Raw genomic sequence first — 15,850 nt, forward strand, 5'->3', positions numbered from 1 at the left:
TTTTGTATTCTTTGCATTGACTAATTCTTCTACACATACAATATGTGGAACAGGAGTAGAACACTTGTCTAAAGCTAGTTCTGCCATTTAACAAGATCCTGGGCTGATTCAACTGTAATCTTAACCTCACATCCATTTTCATTTGTGCTGTGTAGTTATAATTCTATAAACTGTTTTATGAAGTACGTGCCCAAGAAAGTTAATCTCACCATTGCATATGGTGACATATATGTAGCTTGATAAGAAGTTGACTTTGAACCTGCATTAACCATTCACCTCCTTACTTGTCAAGTAATTATCACTGCCTTTAAAATATTCAAAGGCAGTTTCCATTGATGTACTCATTGATGAAAAACTCATTGTTGCTGTTCCTACCTGCACAATGTTGTTGTTTCTTTAGCATTTGTCTAGCCGAGGGCAAGTTGCTAGCTCGCTGCTCAACTCAGCACAGACGGAAAGTGTGCAAGGAACCGGCTGGATTCGAACCCTGGACCATTCACCTCAAAGTCTGGTGTAGATGCCAATACACTACCTGCCAGCTCCAAAGACTCAGTCCTCAAGAGAAAAAAAAAGAGTTCACCCCATTTCCGCTTTAAATGGACAACTTTATTCTGTATTTATTTATTGAGATAAAGCATGGAATAGGCCCTGCTGGGCCTTCAAGCAGCACCCACCCCCACCCTAATTAACCCTAGCCTTGACTTTGGTCTGTGGGAGGAAACCGGAACACCAAGAGAAAAGCCACGTACTCCATGGGAAGAAACGTACAGACTCCTTACCGATGATGTTGGAATTGACCTTCAATGCCCTAAGCTGTAATAGCATCATGCTAACTGCAATGCTGCTATGAGTGGCATCTTCTATGAAGAAACATCAACACATCTACTGTAGCAAAGTCTCTCAGGATCTTGTATGCTTCAGATGCCTGCAGAACTGTCCTTTAAGAGGCCTGTGTTGAGTGGTTAATAAGCTGGCTCGATCTCCCAGTCATTCTCATTAATGCAGTCCTGGTTCTTCTTGGTGCCAATGCCAGGCTTCAGGTCAGGCCATAATGCTCAGGTCATTCTGGGGCTCCTGCTGGATGAGTCCACAGACTGTCTGTGAGGCACCTACCTGTGAGGAATTACCACAGTAGACTATTGACAGTGATTTATGTTGACAGGTGTGGTGGTTCCGGTTTGTTAAAGGAAATTAAGCAGTGGTCAGTCCAACAGTCACTGGATTCCATCATGAAGCTGATTTGAAAATCCTTCTGATCCCCTCTTGGATGATATAATCTAAAAGGCTCAAAAAAAAATTGGATAGCCACTTCTAAAGTAGCAATAAAGAGGGATATATTAATTACTTGCAAATATTTGTGCCTTGCAGATAAACAAATTGATTACATTCTGTTAAAATTGTCGCACATTTATCTGTGAAAGGTATTAATTGGCCAACTGAAAATTCATACCCTAGCTTCCATGAAATGAAACAATTTTATTTGGGTATTTGGATAAGAATGAATGATGACATTGACACCAAGGGTGAACGTGGGAAAGAGATTCATTATATTAACGCTGCACTTCAAAAATAACTCATTGCATAATTAAGGAATTTAAAACATGTCCCATTCTCAGAAATCCAGAGTACACAAGTTATTAAAATAGGCATTCCTTTGCATATAGAAATACAAAACCAGAGATACTGTTGGCATCCTGTATGATCTCACCTACCTACCCATAATGGATACATTTTCAAACAGGCTTCCAAATTAATCAGACCAACCTATTGCCTTAGTTAGACACATTGTCTTAATAACTTTCACTGTCACAAGTAAAGTTGGGATAGTCCCACCTCCATAACCTGCTCCAAGAGAGCATGAACGATCACAATGGGGGCCATCAATGCCATTTTGACTGCACTAAAGCCATTACTGAACACATTTTCATGGCATTTACAGTCACTACTTCCTCAAATAGTTTGGGGGTGAACTTGGCATAGAACATTCAATAATGCACAACACAGTAGTGTAGAGGTTAGGGCAATTCTATTAAAGCACTAGCTGTAAGATCATGGTTCAATTCCAATCACCGTCTAAGGAGCTTGTATGCTCTTCCCATGACCATGTGGGTTTCCTCTGCATGTCCACGTTCCCTCCCACAACTCAGAGATGCACGGGTTAGGGTTAGTGAGCTGTGATCATGCTATGCTAGACCTGGAAGCATGGAGATACTTACAGGCTCCCAGCACAATCCTCATTGATTTGATTTTATGCAAACAATGCATTTCACTGTATGCTTTGAAGTACATGTAACAAATAAGTCTAACCTTTGAAACTTCTGGCCACTCTTCCAAAGTTTTCTTTTCAAGTATTCATTTGGGGTTGGAAGTCTGCCTGTGTGGGAAGTGGGGAAATAGCTTGTTTCACTGTTGTCTTGTTTTGCTGTTGCTGCTTGTGTTCTGCTAGACCCCGTGGCCTTGCTACCATGCCGGAATGCGTCATGATGCTTGTGGGCTGCCCCCAGCACCTCCGTGGGCGTGGGTTGTTAATGGCAACAATGCATTTCACTTATCTTTCAACGTACATGTGATAAATCTGAATTGGATAGTCAATTCTTCAGTCTCAGAACTATAACAAATATATTCTAGATTCAATGATTCAAACCTCCATCCTTAAATAGATAGCAGTATATTAAGTGCCTTATACTCACAGTTTTGGTCTCACCCAACTGCAGAAGGTGGCACTTTGTGGAGTTACAAAGTGGTTTTACAAACAAATTAAGGATCTGATGTGGGGTCTCAACTCCAGAAGCTAACAAATCTTTCCTCTGCCCCCGCCAGATACTGCTTAGTTCTTCCAGCAATTCCAGTTTCACTTCTAATTCCAAATTCTTGAGCTCCTTATGACTCTAAAGATGCAACATGATGCTGTTAGACTGCCAGTGGGAGAACGTGTGTTCAAATTAGACAAGAAACTGAATGTTTTGATGTTAGCATTGTGGCTGTATTTCAAGTGGGAGAAACTGAGCAGATTTACTTAAGCTATTAATGCTGAAGATATCAGGGATCTAACTTGTATAAACATTGACCTGAGTCAGCGAGAGCAGAAGCTGCAAAGAGGCTTCCTTACGACACAATTAGCACCTTTTGCTGAGAGACTGAAGAAACTCTCACTATGGAACTGCCAGGCTGCCTGTTTCATGCTATTACCCCTCTTGTCTACACTTACAAACCCACACAATTAAACATACTTAGAGAGCAACAACCCACCTACAACCTGGGAATTTTCTCACACTTTATTCCGCTCCTGGTGAAATATTAGCTGAGTGGCAGCTTTATAAAGAGCCGCAAATCTCGTGTTTAAATTTGGGATGCTTAAAATAAAGCCAATTACCACAATGTCTGCGTTTCATTATTGTTCCCAATGGTCATCGCTCAACACAAGCAAATGCAGAAATGTACCCAATCTGACAGGGATTTCTCCGACAGCCTCCAGAGGGCATGCCCTATCCCAAGTTCTCAAATACATTACACATCTACTGAAATCTTACCCATGCAGCACATTTTCTTTTGCAATCCTAAACTGCGAATGACGACCGCCATCTTAAGCACACGGAGAGCACAGGCGAACCTGGGGATCGGCTGTCTGCAGTGTGGGGGGCGCAGCAGTGGTGTGCACACAGCAGTCTGCACCATGTCCCGACATCCAGACTGGGTGGACTAGTTTGCCTTTCTCCCATCTCGTTCACTGCTTCAATAGGCGGCTAAACCAGGCGAGGGTAGGCAGCCAGCCACATACCCCAGTGAGATGGGGACACGTCTATTCTAACACGCAAAGGCAGCGCCTTCCAGGAGAGCAAATGGCACGACAAGGCACAGAAGTAGTCATGGTCGCCCACTGCAACCAAGGAAGACGCTACCAGTTGCGACCACTATTCCTATCACTGGACCCAGAGTTTCGAGAGTGGGACAACAGAACTGTCCGAGTGCAACGGCTTTTCCACTTTAAAAACTCTTCTGCACACGTTTCAGTGTCATTGTTGGATACAACAACCAGTCTCTTTAATGTCAATGTCCGCTCTGAACACAAAAACTGTAAAATCTACCAATGGACTTGGGCATTGATTTCAGGAGATGCAGGTTAGTACAAACACTCTTGATCGAGAAGTATTTAATTCTTCTCTGTGGTGGGCAACTTTTTACAAAGAAATGAAATGGAACAACTTTCACATAAAAATTTACACAAATATAATAGTATACTTTGCAAAATTTACTTTGCTGTAATTTTATCATGACAAAACAGATTATGTTACTGTTGCCAGTTTTGCTGAACCCTATTCAAAAATTTCACACTGAATGTTAATGGAAATATCTGTAGGGAAGATGCCAACTATGCTGCAGCTGGCACAGCAGGGGACTGAAAAACCATTCTTGCTGCTGTCTTGCATTCAAGAAAGCACGATTCTGGATTTGAATCAATGCTAAGAAAAAGAATATACCTTTAAGTGATAGTAAAACATCAACTGAAACAGTCATTAAAATTTCCCTATAGAGTATACAGCAGGAAAAAAAAAGGTTAGATAGATCAAACAAGCAAAGTTTCCCTGAATTGACCAACCTGGGGAGAATAATAAAACAAACCAGCAATCTCCAAATTCTGAAAGAAAAACAATTATCACGTAAGGCAACATCTGCAGAATTGGCTATCAGTCTATCAACAGAGCAAACTTTCAAAGGAGGTAAAAAGAAAAAAAGATTAGCTTTGTTTGTCACACGTACATCAAACATAGTAAAATGCATTGTCTGCATCAAATCAAATCAGCAAGGATCGCTCTAGGCAGCCTGCAAACTATGGTGATGCACAGTTCTGTCGCCAACACAGCATGCCTGTAACTCACTATCCCCCGCCTGTGTCTTTGGACTGGAGCAGGAACCCCACACAGTCACAGGGAGAACACACAAACTCGTCGCCTGTGTCTTTGGAATGGAGCAGGAACCCCACACGGTCACGGGGAGAACACACAAACTCCCTACAGGTAATAGCAGGGATCAAACGGGATCACTGATCCCTGGCTGGTGCTGTAAAGTGATCATGCTAATCACTATGTTACTGTTGACATTATCCCTTTATGAAATATCACACCAATTAAATCTTACACTGCTGTAAGCAATATTTAGAGATACACTGCTTTAAGGGTTATATTAGACATGTCAAATACCAGTTCCAACATCACTGTAGCCATTGAAGCAGCTCAGATGCCACAAAATGCTTCACATCATAGACACTCGTCAGGCTGAGGAACTCAGTAACTAGCTTCAACTATCCTCCTTACAGACAAAGCAAATTGCACTTGGAATTCCTAGCATCTCATCCATGCACGTACGAACCAAAATCATACTCTGCACATTTACCAGACATGCAGACAACTTTGCTTTGATACTTCTGACAAACACAGTCTAGCCTGATACATGTACAGACTCTGACATAAATACATTCTAAATTGACATTGACAAAACACTCTCTACTCATATATACACTGCATGATTAAAGGCATTTTCTGTCTGCAGTGACTCAGTAAACATCCTAGACAACTTTAAGAGAGTTGGAAAAAGTCTGACCCATTTAACCACTCAAGACGTATCTGCAAAGTACTGGACAGCAGGTGAGGTCCTGGAGGGCTGGAGGATAGCTCATATAATTCTACTGTTTAGGAAAGGATCTAAGAATAACCCAAGAAATTGTAGGCTGCTCAGCCTGAAATCAGTAGTGGGCACGTTATTGGAAAATATTCTAAGAGACCAGATATACACCTATTTGGATAGACAGGGACAGATTAGGGATAGTCAACATGGCTTTGTGCGTGATAGGTAGTGTCTAACCAATCTAATGGAGTTCTTTTTGAGGACGTTACCATGGAAAGCTGATGAAGGCAAGACTGTGGATGTTGTCTACATGGACTTCAGCAAGGCATTTGACAAGGTCTCCCATGGGTGGTTAGTCAAGAAGGTTCAGTCACTCAGCATTGAGGATGAGGTAGCAAAATGAATCAGACATTGGCTTTATGGGAGAAGCCAGAGTGGTAGTAGATAGCTGCCCCTCTGTTTGCAGGCTTGTGACAAGTGGTGTGCTGCAGGGATCAGTGCTGGGCCCACTGTTGTTTGGCATCTATCTCAACGATCTGGATGATAATCAGAATAATTCTTACCAATTGTAAATGGCAGACAGAAGTTAAAGTAAACAGGTGAGAGTTGTTGCACTCTGGGTGGACAAAGCAGAATAGAATTTACACGGTGATCTGTAGGACACTAAGGAGTGTGGTAGTACAGAGGGACCTGGGAATACAGATCCATCATTCCTTGAAAGTGGTGTCATGGGTAGATAAGGGTTGTAAAGAAAGCTTTTGGCACATTGGCCTTCATTAGTCAACGTGTTAACTACAGGAAGTTGTACAAGACATTGGTTGAGGCCAAAGTTTGAGCACTGTGTGCAGCTTTGGTCACCTACCTACAGGAATGAAGTCAATAAGATTGAAAGAGGGCAGAGAAAACATATAAGTATGTTATCAGGACTTGAGGACGCGAGTTATGGGAAAGGGTTGAATAAGTGACTTTACTCCCTAGAGTGTAGAAGACTGAGGGGACATTTGATAGAGGTATACAATATTATGAGAGATATAGCTAGGGTAAGTGCAAGCAGGCCTCTTCCACCGGGGTTGGGTGAGACTAGAACTAGAGGTCATGGGTTTTGGGTGAAAGGTGGAATGCTTAAGGGGAACATGAGGGAGAGATTTCTAAACTGAAATGGTGAAATAGCAAAGAAAGCACGACAGTGTAGCTACTTCCTTAGAAGGCTGTGGAGATACTTTATACTTTGTCGCTAAACTATTGATACTAGAATGTACAATCACCATAACGATATTTGATTCTGTCCTTCCCGCTTCTGTCCGCCAGAGAAAGCAGGACCTCCCAGTGGCCACACATTTTAATTCCACGTCCCATTCCCATTCTGATATGTCTGTCTATGGCCTCCTCTACTGTAAAGATGAAGCCACACTCAGGTTGGAGGAACAACATCTTATATTCCGTCTGGGTAGCCTCCAACCTGATGGCATGAGCATCGATTTCTCTAACTTCCGCTAATGCCCCACCTCCCCCTCGTACCCCATCCGTTATTTATTTTTATACACATATTCTTTCCCTCTCTCTCCTTTGTCTCCCTCTGTCCCTCTGACTATACCCCTTGCCCATCCTCTGGGTTCCCCCCCCTCACCTTGTCTTTCTCCCTGGGCCTCCTGTCCCATGATCCTCTCATATCCCCTTTGCCAATCACCTGTCCAGCTCTTGGCTCCAACCCTCCCCCTCCTGTCTTCTCCTATCATTTTGGATCTCCCCCTCCCACTCCCACTTTCAAATCTCTTACTAACTCTTCCTTCAGTTAGTCCTGACGAAGGGTCTTGGCCTGAAACGTCGACTGTACCTCTTCCTAGAGATGCTGCCTGGCCTGCTGCGTTCACCAGCAACTTTGATGTGTGTTGCTATTCTCCAATCTAGTTTCAATTTCCAGCCTTTTCCCCATATCCCTTGATACCCTGACTAATTAGATATCTATCAATCTCCTCCTTAAACGCCCTCAATAATCGGACCTCCACAGCTGTATGTGGCAACGAATTCCATAAATCCACGACCCTCTGGCTAAAAAAATTTCTCATCTGTTTTAAATGGGTACCCTCTAATTCTAAGACTATGGCCTCTTGTCCTGGACTCACCCACCAAGGGAAACAGCCTTTCCACATCTACTCTGTCCAACCCTTTCAATATTCAAAATGTTTCTATGAGATCCCCTCTCATTCTTCTATAGTCTAATGAATACAGTCCAAGAGCCGACAAACGCTCCTCATATGTTAGCCCCCGCATTCCAGGAATCATCTTCGTAAGTCTTCTCTGAACTCTCTCTAATATCAGTACATCCCTTCTTAGATAGGGGGGCCAAATCTGCACACAGTATTCCAAATGAGGTCTCGCTAGTGCCCCATGAATTTCCCATGAATGCTAATGAGTGTAGCTTAGCTGCTACATTATTACACACACACACACACTCAACTGAACACCACTCCACTCCCTTTGCAATTTTTGCTCATTTCTTTCTCAATTCCTGCTAAAACATTGTTTACATTTACATTTTTATATTGTAATTTGTCCTTTACTGTGCCTATTGTCTTGTTTATTAACTACTGTACTGTCTTGCATTGTTTTGTACACTTTATGTAGCCCAGTGTAGGCCTGAAGTCTGATGTAGTTTTGTGTTGTTTCACGTAGTCTAGTGTAGTTTTGTGTTGTTTCAGGTAGCACCATGGTCTTGGAGGATTGTTGTTCAGTTTTTAATGTGTACTGTACCAGCAGTTATGGTTGAAATGACAATAAAAGCGACTTGACTTATTCATCTGCTGCAAAATGCTTTGGTGAAGAAGGTATGAAAATTGCTTTGAAAATACAAGTTGTTTCTCACTATGTGAATATAATTACACTTTTTCTTTTAACTGGTTAAAAATAGAATAATGTACCAAGGTATTTTGGAATAAAAGCACCCATATTTTCTAAAGGATGCAAGACGAGGCTATCAGAATAGATACACTGCAACTCCTGCAATGAATGCTTCATCAAAAGCTTTGCAAAAGGAGCATTATATGCAGGAACTTGCTATACTTAGTGTTGGAGAAGGGGTGCAGTTGTTGGAACTGCAGAATCCAAATACAGCCAGAGCCATATAGCACAGAAACAGGAACTCAGCTCAGCCGGTTCACACTGACCAAGATTCCCACTTGCACTGTTCATATTTGCCCACATTTGGCCCTCTAAACCAGGGGTTCCCAGCCTTGGTTTGTTAATGCCATGGACCTCTAACATTAACTGACGGGTCCGTGGACACCAGGTTGGGAACGCCTGCTCTAGACCTTTCCGGTCCACGTGCCTTTTACAGGTTTTAAATTCCATTCTGACAAAGAGCTCTCGACCTTCAGTATGAACTCCATTTCTCACTCCACAGATGCTGCCTACCAGCACAGTGCTTCGAAAGTCTTCCAGACCTCTTTACTTATTGGACCTGCTCCACATTTGGATCTCTATAAACTATCTAAGTAAAGAACGAGCATTATACCTGGATAGTGTTTGGCTGAAGACTCATCTACATCACAATCTGAACTGTAGCCCCTTTTGTAAAGTGCTCTGCATCATCACAGTCCTAAAAGGGCTACGTAAAACACAAGGCTTTCTTAAACTAGAAAGAGAAGCTAGCACTGAAGCTTTGGTAAATGACTTCACGGCTGTCAGTTTAAGACAAAAAACCTTTTAATGTTGATAAGCTAGAGGCTACTTCACATTTCTAGAGCACAAACTGTACAATTAAAAATTACACACGCATTCTGTAACTGCATGTTAACCACCATCCCTGTGCTAAAAGCACATGCTGGGAATGATGAATATTCTCTCGATGATACACGCAAATAAATTTGTCTGCTAATGGCATTTTGGTTTAAAAAAAACAATGTAACCTTTGCAAAAAAGAGCTGTTCTTTTGGTGCTAACATCCTTTCACGTTCAAATATAACGCTGTACTGTGAAGATACCAGTGTGAAATCATTCTATACTTAACTTTAAGATCACATAGCAACCACCACACAGTAAGGTGCACAATATAGTATTACAGATGTAACAATTTATTGATCCTCTAATACTTAATGGTTAAACTAACCTAGTTTTTAAAAAAAAAGAGGCCAAAGCAAACCTAATGACCTCAGAGTAACCTTAATGCTGACCTCTCTGGAAGATGATTACTTAGATTTAGGGCAGAGTATCGGATGTTGTATATATGGACTTCACTAAAGTTTTAAATAAGGTTTTTCATGGTGGACTGATCCAGAAAATTAAGACAAGCAAGATCCATAAAGATTTGTTACATTAATTCAAAATTGACTTGGCCACAGAGACAGTAGAACTGGAAGAAGGTTGCTATTCCGACTGGAGACGTGACCCAGAGTGCTGTGCAAGGATCAGCGCTGGGAGCTAAAAATTATTATGACAAAGGTGCACGTCAGCACTAAAGATCACTGGCTGCAGACTACAATCACTGCAGAACTTGCATGTGTTCAGAACAATGCAGGCAGGATAAATCATTGCGGACACTACCCACTCTGGACCAAAGTGCACAGCACCGATAGCTCACACATAAAACAAAGTAACATTACCCCAAATAAATCAACAAATAATAAGGTGAATTCACAACACAAGTTAAAAAGCAAACAGTGTAATGCCACTGGCACATCATACATACATGATGAGAACTGGGTGGCGACAAGGAGAAAAGAAATTGTTTCCCATCCTAGCAATCCATGTCCCAATACTGTGGTGCCTCCTGCCTGATGGATTGTTGGACGAATGGGAGGGATCATTGACAATGCTAAAGGCTCTGTGTATACAGTGCCCCGATAAGTCTCCTGGATGGTGGAAGAAAGACACCGATGATCCTCAGCAGACTTCATAATCCTTTGCAGAGTCTTGCAGTCAGACGCCTTGCAATTCCTGTACCCCTTCCCCTAAACAATTCCTGCAACTTCGATTAAAAACCAAACTATTTTTATAATGCTATTTACATAGTAAATATCAGCATATACTTCCAATGTAAATATGCACATTTGATTCCATATCCATACTATTTACATAACCTATGATTTATATGATTCTTTATAATTGATAAATGCTGTTGCTCTTTGTTGCATGTTGCTCCCTGACCAACACACAACAGCAAATCCGTAATGCAAACGCGAGGAAACCTGCAGATGCTGGAATTTCAAGCCAAACACTTAACAGTTGCTGGTGAACATAGCAGGCCAGGCAGCATCCCTAGGAAGAGGTACAGTCGACGTTTTGGGCCGAGACCCTTCATCAGGACTAACTGAAAGAAGAGTTAGTAAGAAATTCATAATGCATGTCAATGCACATGGCAAATAAAGCTAAACCTTGAGATGGGCTGATTAGCAAATCAGCAGACAAGACAAACTGGCAAAATTGGGGGATTATGAGGGGAGGTGTCAAATGATTCAGGATACAGACTAGATGAGAATGCAGCTGGAAAAATAGCCGACAGAATTTAACTCCAACAAAATGAAATGATGCGTGCTAGCATCAGAGCAAGGGAAGAATTAACAGGAAATGTAAAGTGTGAAAGTCTCTGGCTCCCTGAAAGTAGCAACACAAGTAGACAGGATGATAAATTGCCTGCCTCAGTAGGGGTGTCAACTACAAGTTAGGAAGCTACAATTGGACTATCACTTGCAGTTCTGATCACTGCATTACGCACAGGATACAGAGACTTCAAAAAGGATGCAGATGCGGTTCAGTGGGATGGTGCCTGGATTGGAGTGCAAGGAGAGGTTGAACTGACTTGGATTGTTTGTCTGGAACACAAGAGGCCAACAGATAATCTAACCGCAGCTTATAAAATTAGGCGAGGCAAGGGTGCCATGGTAGTGCAACCGTTAGTGTGATGCTATTACAGTTCAGGGCGTTCCGGAGTTCAATTCTGGTGCCACCTGTAAGGAATTTGTATGTTCCTCCCACAAACCAAATGGGTTTCCTCCAGGTGCTCCAGTTTCCTCCCACAGTCCAAAGACGTACTGGCTAGCTGGCTGTTGTAAACCATCCTGTGATTAGGCTAGCACTAAAATAGGCGTGCTGCTGCTGGGCAGTGCGGCACGCTGGACTGGAAGGTTTCGTGCTGTATCCGTAAATAAATACATAGATGGGATGGACAGGAAGACTCTTGCCCCAGGATGCAAATGTCATGTACTAGATAGCATAGCTTCAAAGGTGGGGAGGAGAAAAAGTTCAAAGGAGATTTATGAGGCAAATTTTTTTTTAAGTAGCACGTTAGTAGCTGCGTGGAAAATGCTGTCAGGAGTGTGGTGGGACAGATATGATGGCAACAGGGATTCAGACAGAGAATGGAGGGATGGAGACCAGAGGCAGGCAGATGTGCAGTGTAACTGGACACAGATAGCTGGGGCTTAAGGTCACGTTCATCTACTATACTGCTGTATGTAGAAGTCTCTTACGCACAGGTAAGCAAATGAGAAATTTCTTTTTTAAACCTATCACTATGTTAAATGTTTTAAGTATTTCTACAAGCTTTCAAACTAGAGTATTTCACAGAAGAATAAATCTTTTTTTGTACTCAAGGCTACAATGTTGTATAATCCCCTCACAATCTAGTTCCTGCAAGTACCTTGCGCAGGGGCACACGAACTTTACAAAAAAATTTAAAAGCAAGAAAAAAAATGCTGGTATCAAGAATGTAAAATGTACTTCAATAAAGTGTCAAAGATCACAAATGAAGCAGTGTTATTCCTGCCAAAGGGATTTTTATTTAAATACAGATGCTCGCAGGTGCATAGAAAACATCATGGAAAAAGGCACACATGAAGTGCCAATTGCGAGCTGGTATTTTAGGGAAATAGAAGCTCAAATTGGCCGTCCAGCCTCTGCAGTGGTATTAAGAAAGATCACAGCTTCTCTTTAACTCAATTTCCTTATTGTCCCTAATTTACTGATCTTTGTCTCAAAATTATTAAGCATTATCTCCTCAGGTGGTCAATCCCAAATATTCACTACTCTCTGGTGAAAACAACTCCCCCCATCTCATTTCTGAATGGCTGACCTCATATTTTGAGACTATAACTTCTGATTCCAGTTAGGCCAGCCAGGGTAAAATCATCTTCACATCTGTCCTGTCAAGCCTCATGGGTCAATAAAATCATCCTTTAAAAAATTTTACATCTCTCATGTAACACACCACCATTCCAGGAATCAGTGGGGTGATCCTTCAAACAGAAGAATAAGAGGCATTTACAACCTTTCAGAATTTTCAATTCATCACCAATTAAGCACTTCTGAATGGTAATCACTTTCATTATGGTGGACAGCAAGGCAGATTATCTTAACACAGCAGGCTCTCTCCAGATGAAGTAAGAAAATCACATGACGCAGAATCCTAGAGGAAAATTGTGACAAAGTATCTTTCTTTTAGTAAAAATAAACAGGATGCAGTTATTGTCAACAAGACAACATTAATCACCTATGCCAAAATTCTCGCGAAGTCAATGGGTTGATTTTTTTTTAACCTGATGAAGGTACTCTCAAATGTTATGGGAAATTTGCCAGAATGCCTCCAGATTATGCCACCACATGGGGCCATACAGAGGATGTTGAAGAATATTCAACACACTGGAATTAAACACTGCCTTGACGCCAAACACAAACACATTCAAGCAATGGAGACGGACTGGACAAGTGCGGCGCCTCTGGAAGTGCAAGAGTCAGTAAGATGGTGTCAGATGATCCTGTGCCGAAATTCTCCCGTCGTGGAGCCAGACACAGTTCAGATGGGTAAGAGCGCGAACAGTCGGTGGCCAAACATAATGTGGAGAGTACATTTCCAAAAAGGGTTGGTCGCTCCTGAAACAGAGGTCCTGGCGAGATATTCGCTTCGGAGCGACACTCCATCACATTTTCTCACAATAAAAAAGACTGAGCATCTATAACCAACTGTACACCGGCTTCAATGGGAAACACACTGTTTCACTGGCTTCACCTCGGACTCCAGATGCCAGATGCTCCCATCCTGGGTCACCACCTCAAAAGGAACAAATGCAAGGCCAAAATAGTCTCGTTTTTCGTCAACATAAAATCATTTTAATGCCGGCGGTGAGCCCCGCTCTGAAGAAATGTTTCGCGCCACAGGTTGGTATCAGCGTTGACACCGGTCCCACGTGTAAAACATACAAGGCAGGCAGACGGAGCCAGGATCGGGCAGCTGCGGCCGTCACCCACCCGAGGCGTCGGCTCCGCTGCCCTCTCCTCAGCCGCTGCCCGACCTACTGAGCGTTTACGGCGCTTTCCGGTTTAAAATTCCTGTCACTAGTATCTGCAGGTTTTTTTTGCTTTTTTAAAAATTCCACGTGTTTCTGGAACCTGAGCAGGAACAAATGTCCCGGACTCACCTGGTTTAAAAAAATGTGGAGTTAAATCTAACCGGAGGGCTGGGAATGACCAACTCATTGTCTGTTAACGCCTTGAAGACTCAGCGGGTTGGGCATTAAAGTCGATTTTATTCGCAATAACCGAGGTAACTTGATTCTGGTTCCAAGTCACTTGAACATTCAGCAGCTTTGGTGCTGTTCAATTTTGATAATTTAGTTCAAAGCGCCGTCATGGTTTTCGAATCTAGCAGTGGGTGAGATTGGTCGTACCGAGTGATTGGATTTGTACATTTTATTCGCGGGAGACAGCAATCAAATCAAAACTGGGTATTGTTACAAGTTGTTTTCGCACATACAAGGACCGAGGTAGAGATCTGAGGTGCGATTAACTATCTCAAATTGCAAGCGGCTGATCCCGGGAGGAATCTACACCGGGTAATGAAATAGGAAACGTAGTTAGCGACAAGAGTTAACAACGACTCCACACCTACCGTCCGCAGCTCTGGTTAGTTCGTACTCCCTCGGATCTGTTAAGTCCTATCGGTCAGGAAGTTACTCGGCTTCCATTCGGCAGCAGAAATTGAGTTAAAAATTGAATTTGTCATTTAAGACAGACCAGCCACGGGTAGGCGGGAAGCGGCTGAAATCAACGAGAGGGAAAAAAGAAACGAGTACCGAATTTAAAATTGCTTTAGGCAACTCCAATTTGTCAGTGAGTCTCGGTTACTACAGCGGGCGGCGGACAGACTCTCTTGAGATGTCACAACCCTAGTCTAGCATCAGCGACCATTTCCTCCGCTGAGAGCCTAGTTACATCGCCAGCAAACTTCCGATCATCGTTTTCCTCCTACCACAAATATTGCAGACGTTCAGTTAGGTCTTCCCCTGTTTTTCTGTCACACACTCAGATGTCGGGAATTCTGCCTCGTTAGAGAGTGGACGACTCGAGCAGCAATCCCGCTCGCTCTCCTGTGGCAATGCAGCTCACAGACAGAAAGTTGTGCTTTCGAGAGACTGCCCAATCGCTAATCATGAGCATCAGAGCAGACTCCCAACAGCGTTACCGCTGTCGCTTTAAAGTCTCTTCAATAAACACACCCACTATATTATTGTAATACGGTGGTTTTCGCCTCTTCTGTTAACCCTCAAGGTGACGCGGGAGAACCCGAGGCATCGGCCCCCAAACATCTAGTGAACCAATAGACCGAAATCATACAAAAGTTAAAAGAAACAAAAAACGGAGTAGCTTGACAATTCCGTGTTCCGCCACGCCTGCCGATCCCGGGGTGCACGCCGCTTGCGAAAACCACGTTGCTTTTATCATTTTCACTCAATTATCTTCACTTATTTTGGAGCAAGGTTGTGTCGTACTGTGGATTAAAATGTTGTCTCCTTAATCCCATGATTGTACCAGAAGGAGCTAGAACACCAAGGAGAACATAGCAGAGATAATTACAATTAAGATGGGAATGGTTAAATGAACATATGTATATATATCTTAAACAGTCGCATTTTAACCTTAATCCCACGCCTGTCAATCTTGGTGACTGACAGATCCGGCATTATAATGGTATCGTCATGCCAGTACCTGCACCAAACATGCCCGATCTTTACTCAGACAGGCAGAGGCAGGACGTTGGGGAATGTGGTTAAGATCTCCCGGGTAGCTTTGTGGAGGAGCGCGGTTGGTTTTAAGGTTCTCGCCCTGTCAATATGGCTGTCAAAATTCGAGCATTCACTCACTGTTCTTACACTTGTATCTATCCACATGGCTAGTATTTTCACGTGGATAGAGCTTACTTGGGAGAAATCCGCTGGAGTTGGATGCACGTTTATTAGTG

The 15,850-nt window shown here is 42.7% G+C and overlaps 1 protein-coding gene across 4 annotated transcripts in view; it reads right to left on the reverse strand.

Annotated features, from left to right (window-relative positions):
* Positions 1–15,043, reverse strand: part of cpne2 (copine II) — a 275,831-nt gene extending 260,788 nt beyond the window's left edge. For all 4 annotated transcript variants that reach the window (XM_072279463.1, XM_072279464.1, XM_072279461.1 and 1 more), the window contains exon 1: positions 14,501–15,043. The gene's annotated coding sequence lies outside the window, so the exon portion shown is untranslated. The remainder of the gene's footprint in view (positions 1–14,500) is intronic.
* Between the last annotated feature and the right edge of the window lie 807 nt (positions 15,044–15,850).

Source organism: Mobula birostris, chromosome 15, assembly GCF_030028105.1.
Source record: "Mobula birostris isolate sMobBir1 chromosome 15, sMobBir1.hap1, whole genome shotgun sequence".
In the NCBI taxonomy this organism is placed as follows: domain Eukaryota; kingdom Metazoa; phylum Chordata; class Chondrichthyes; order Myliobatiformes; family Myliobatidae; genus Mobula; species Mobula birostris.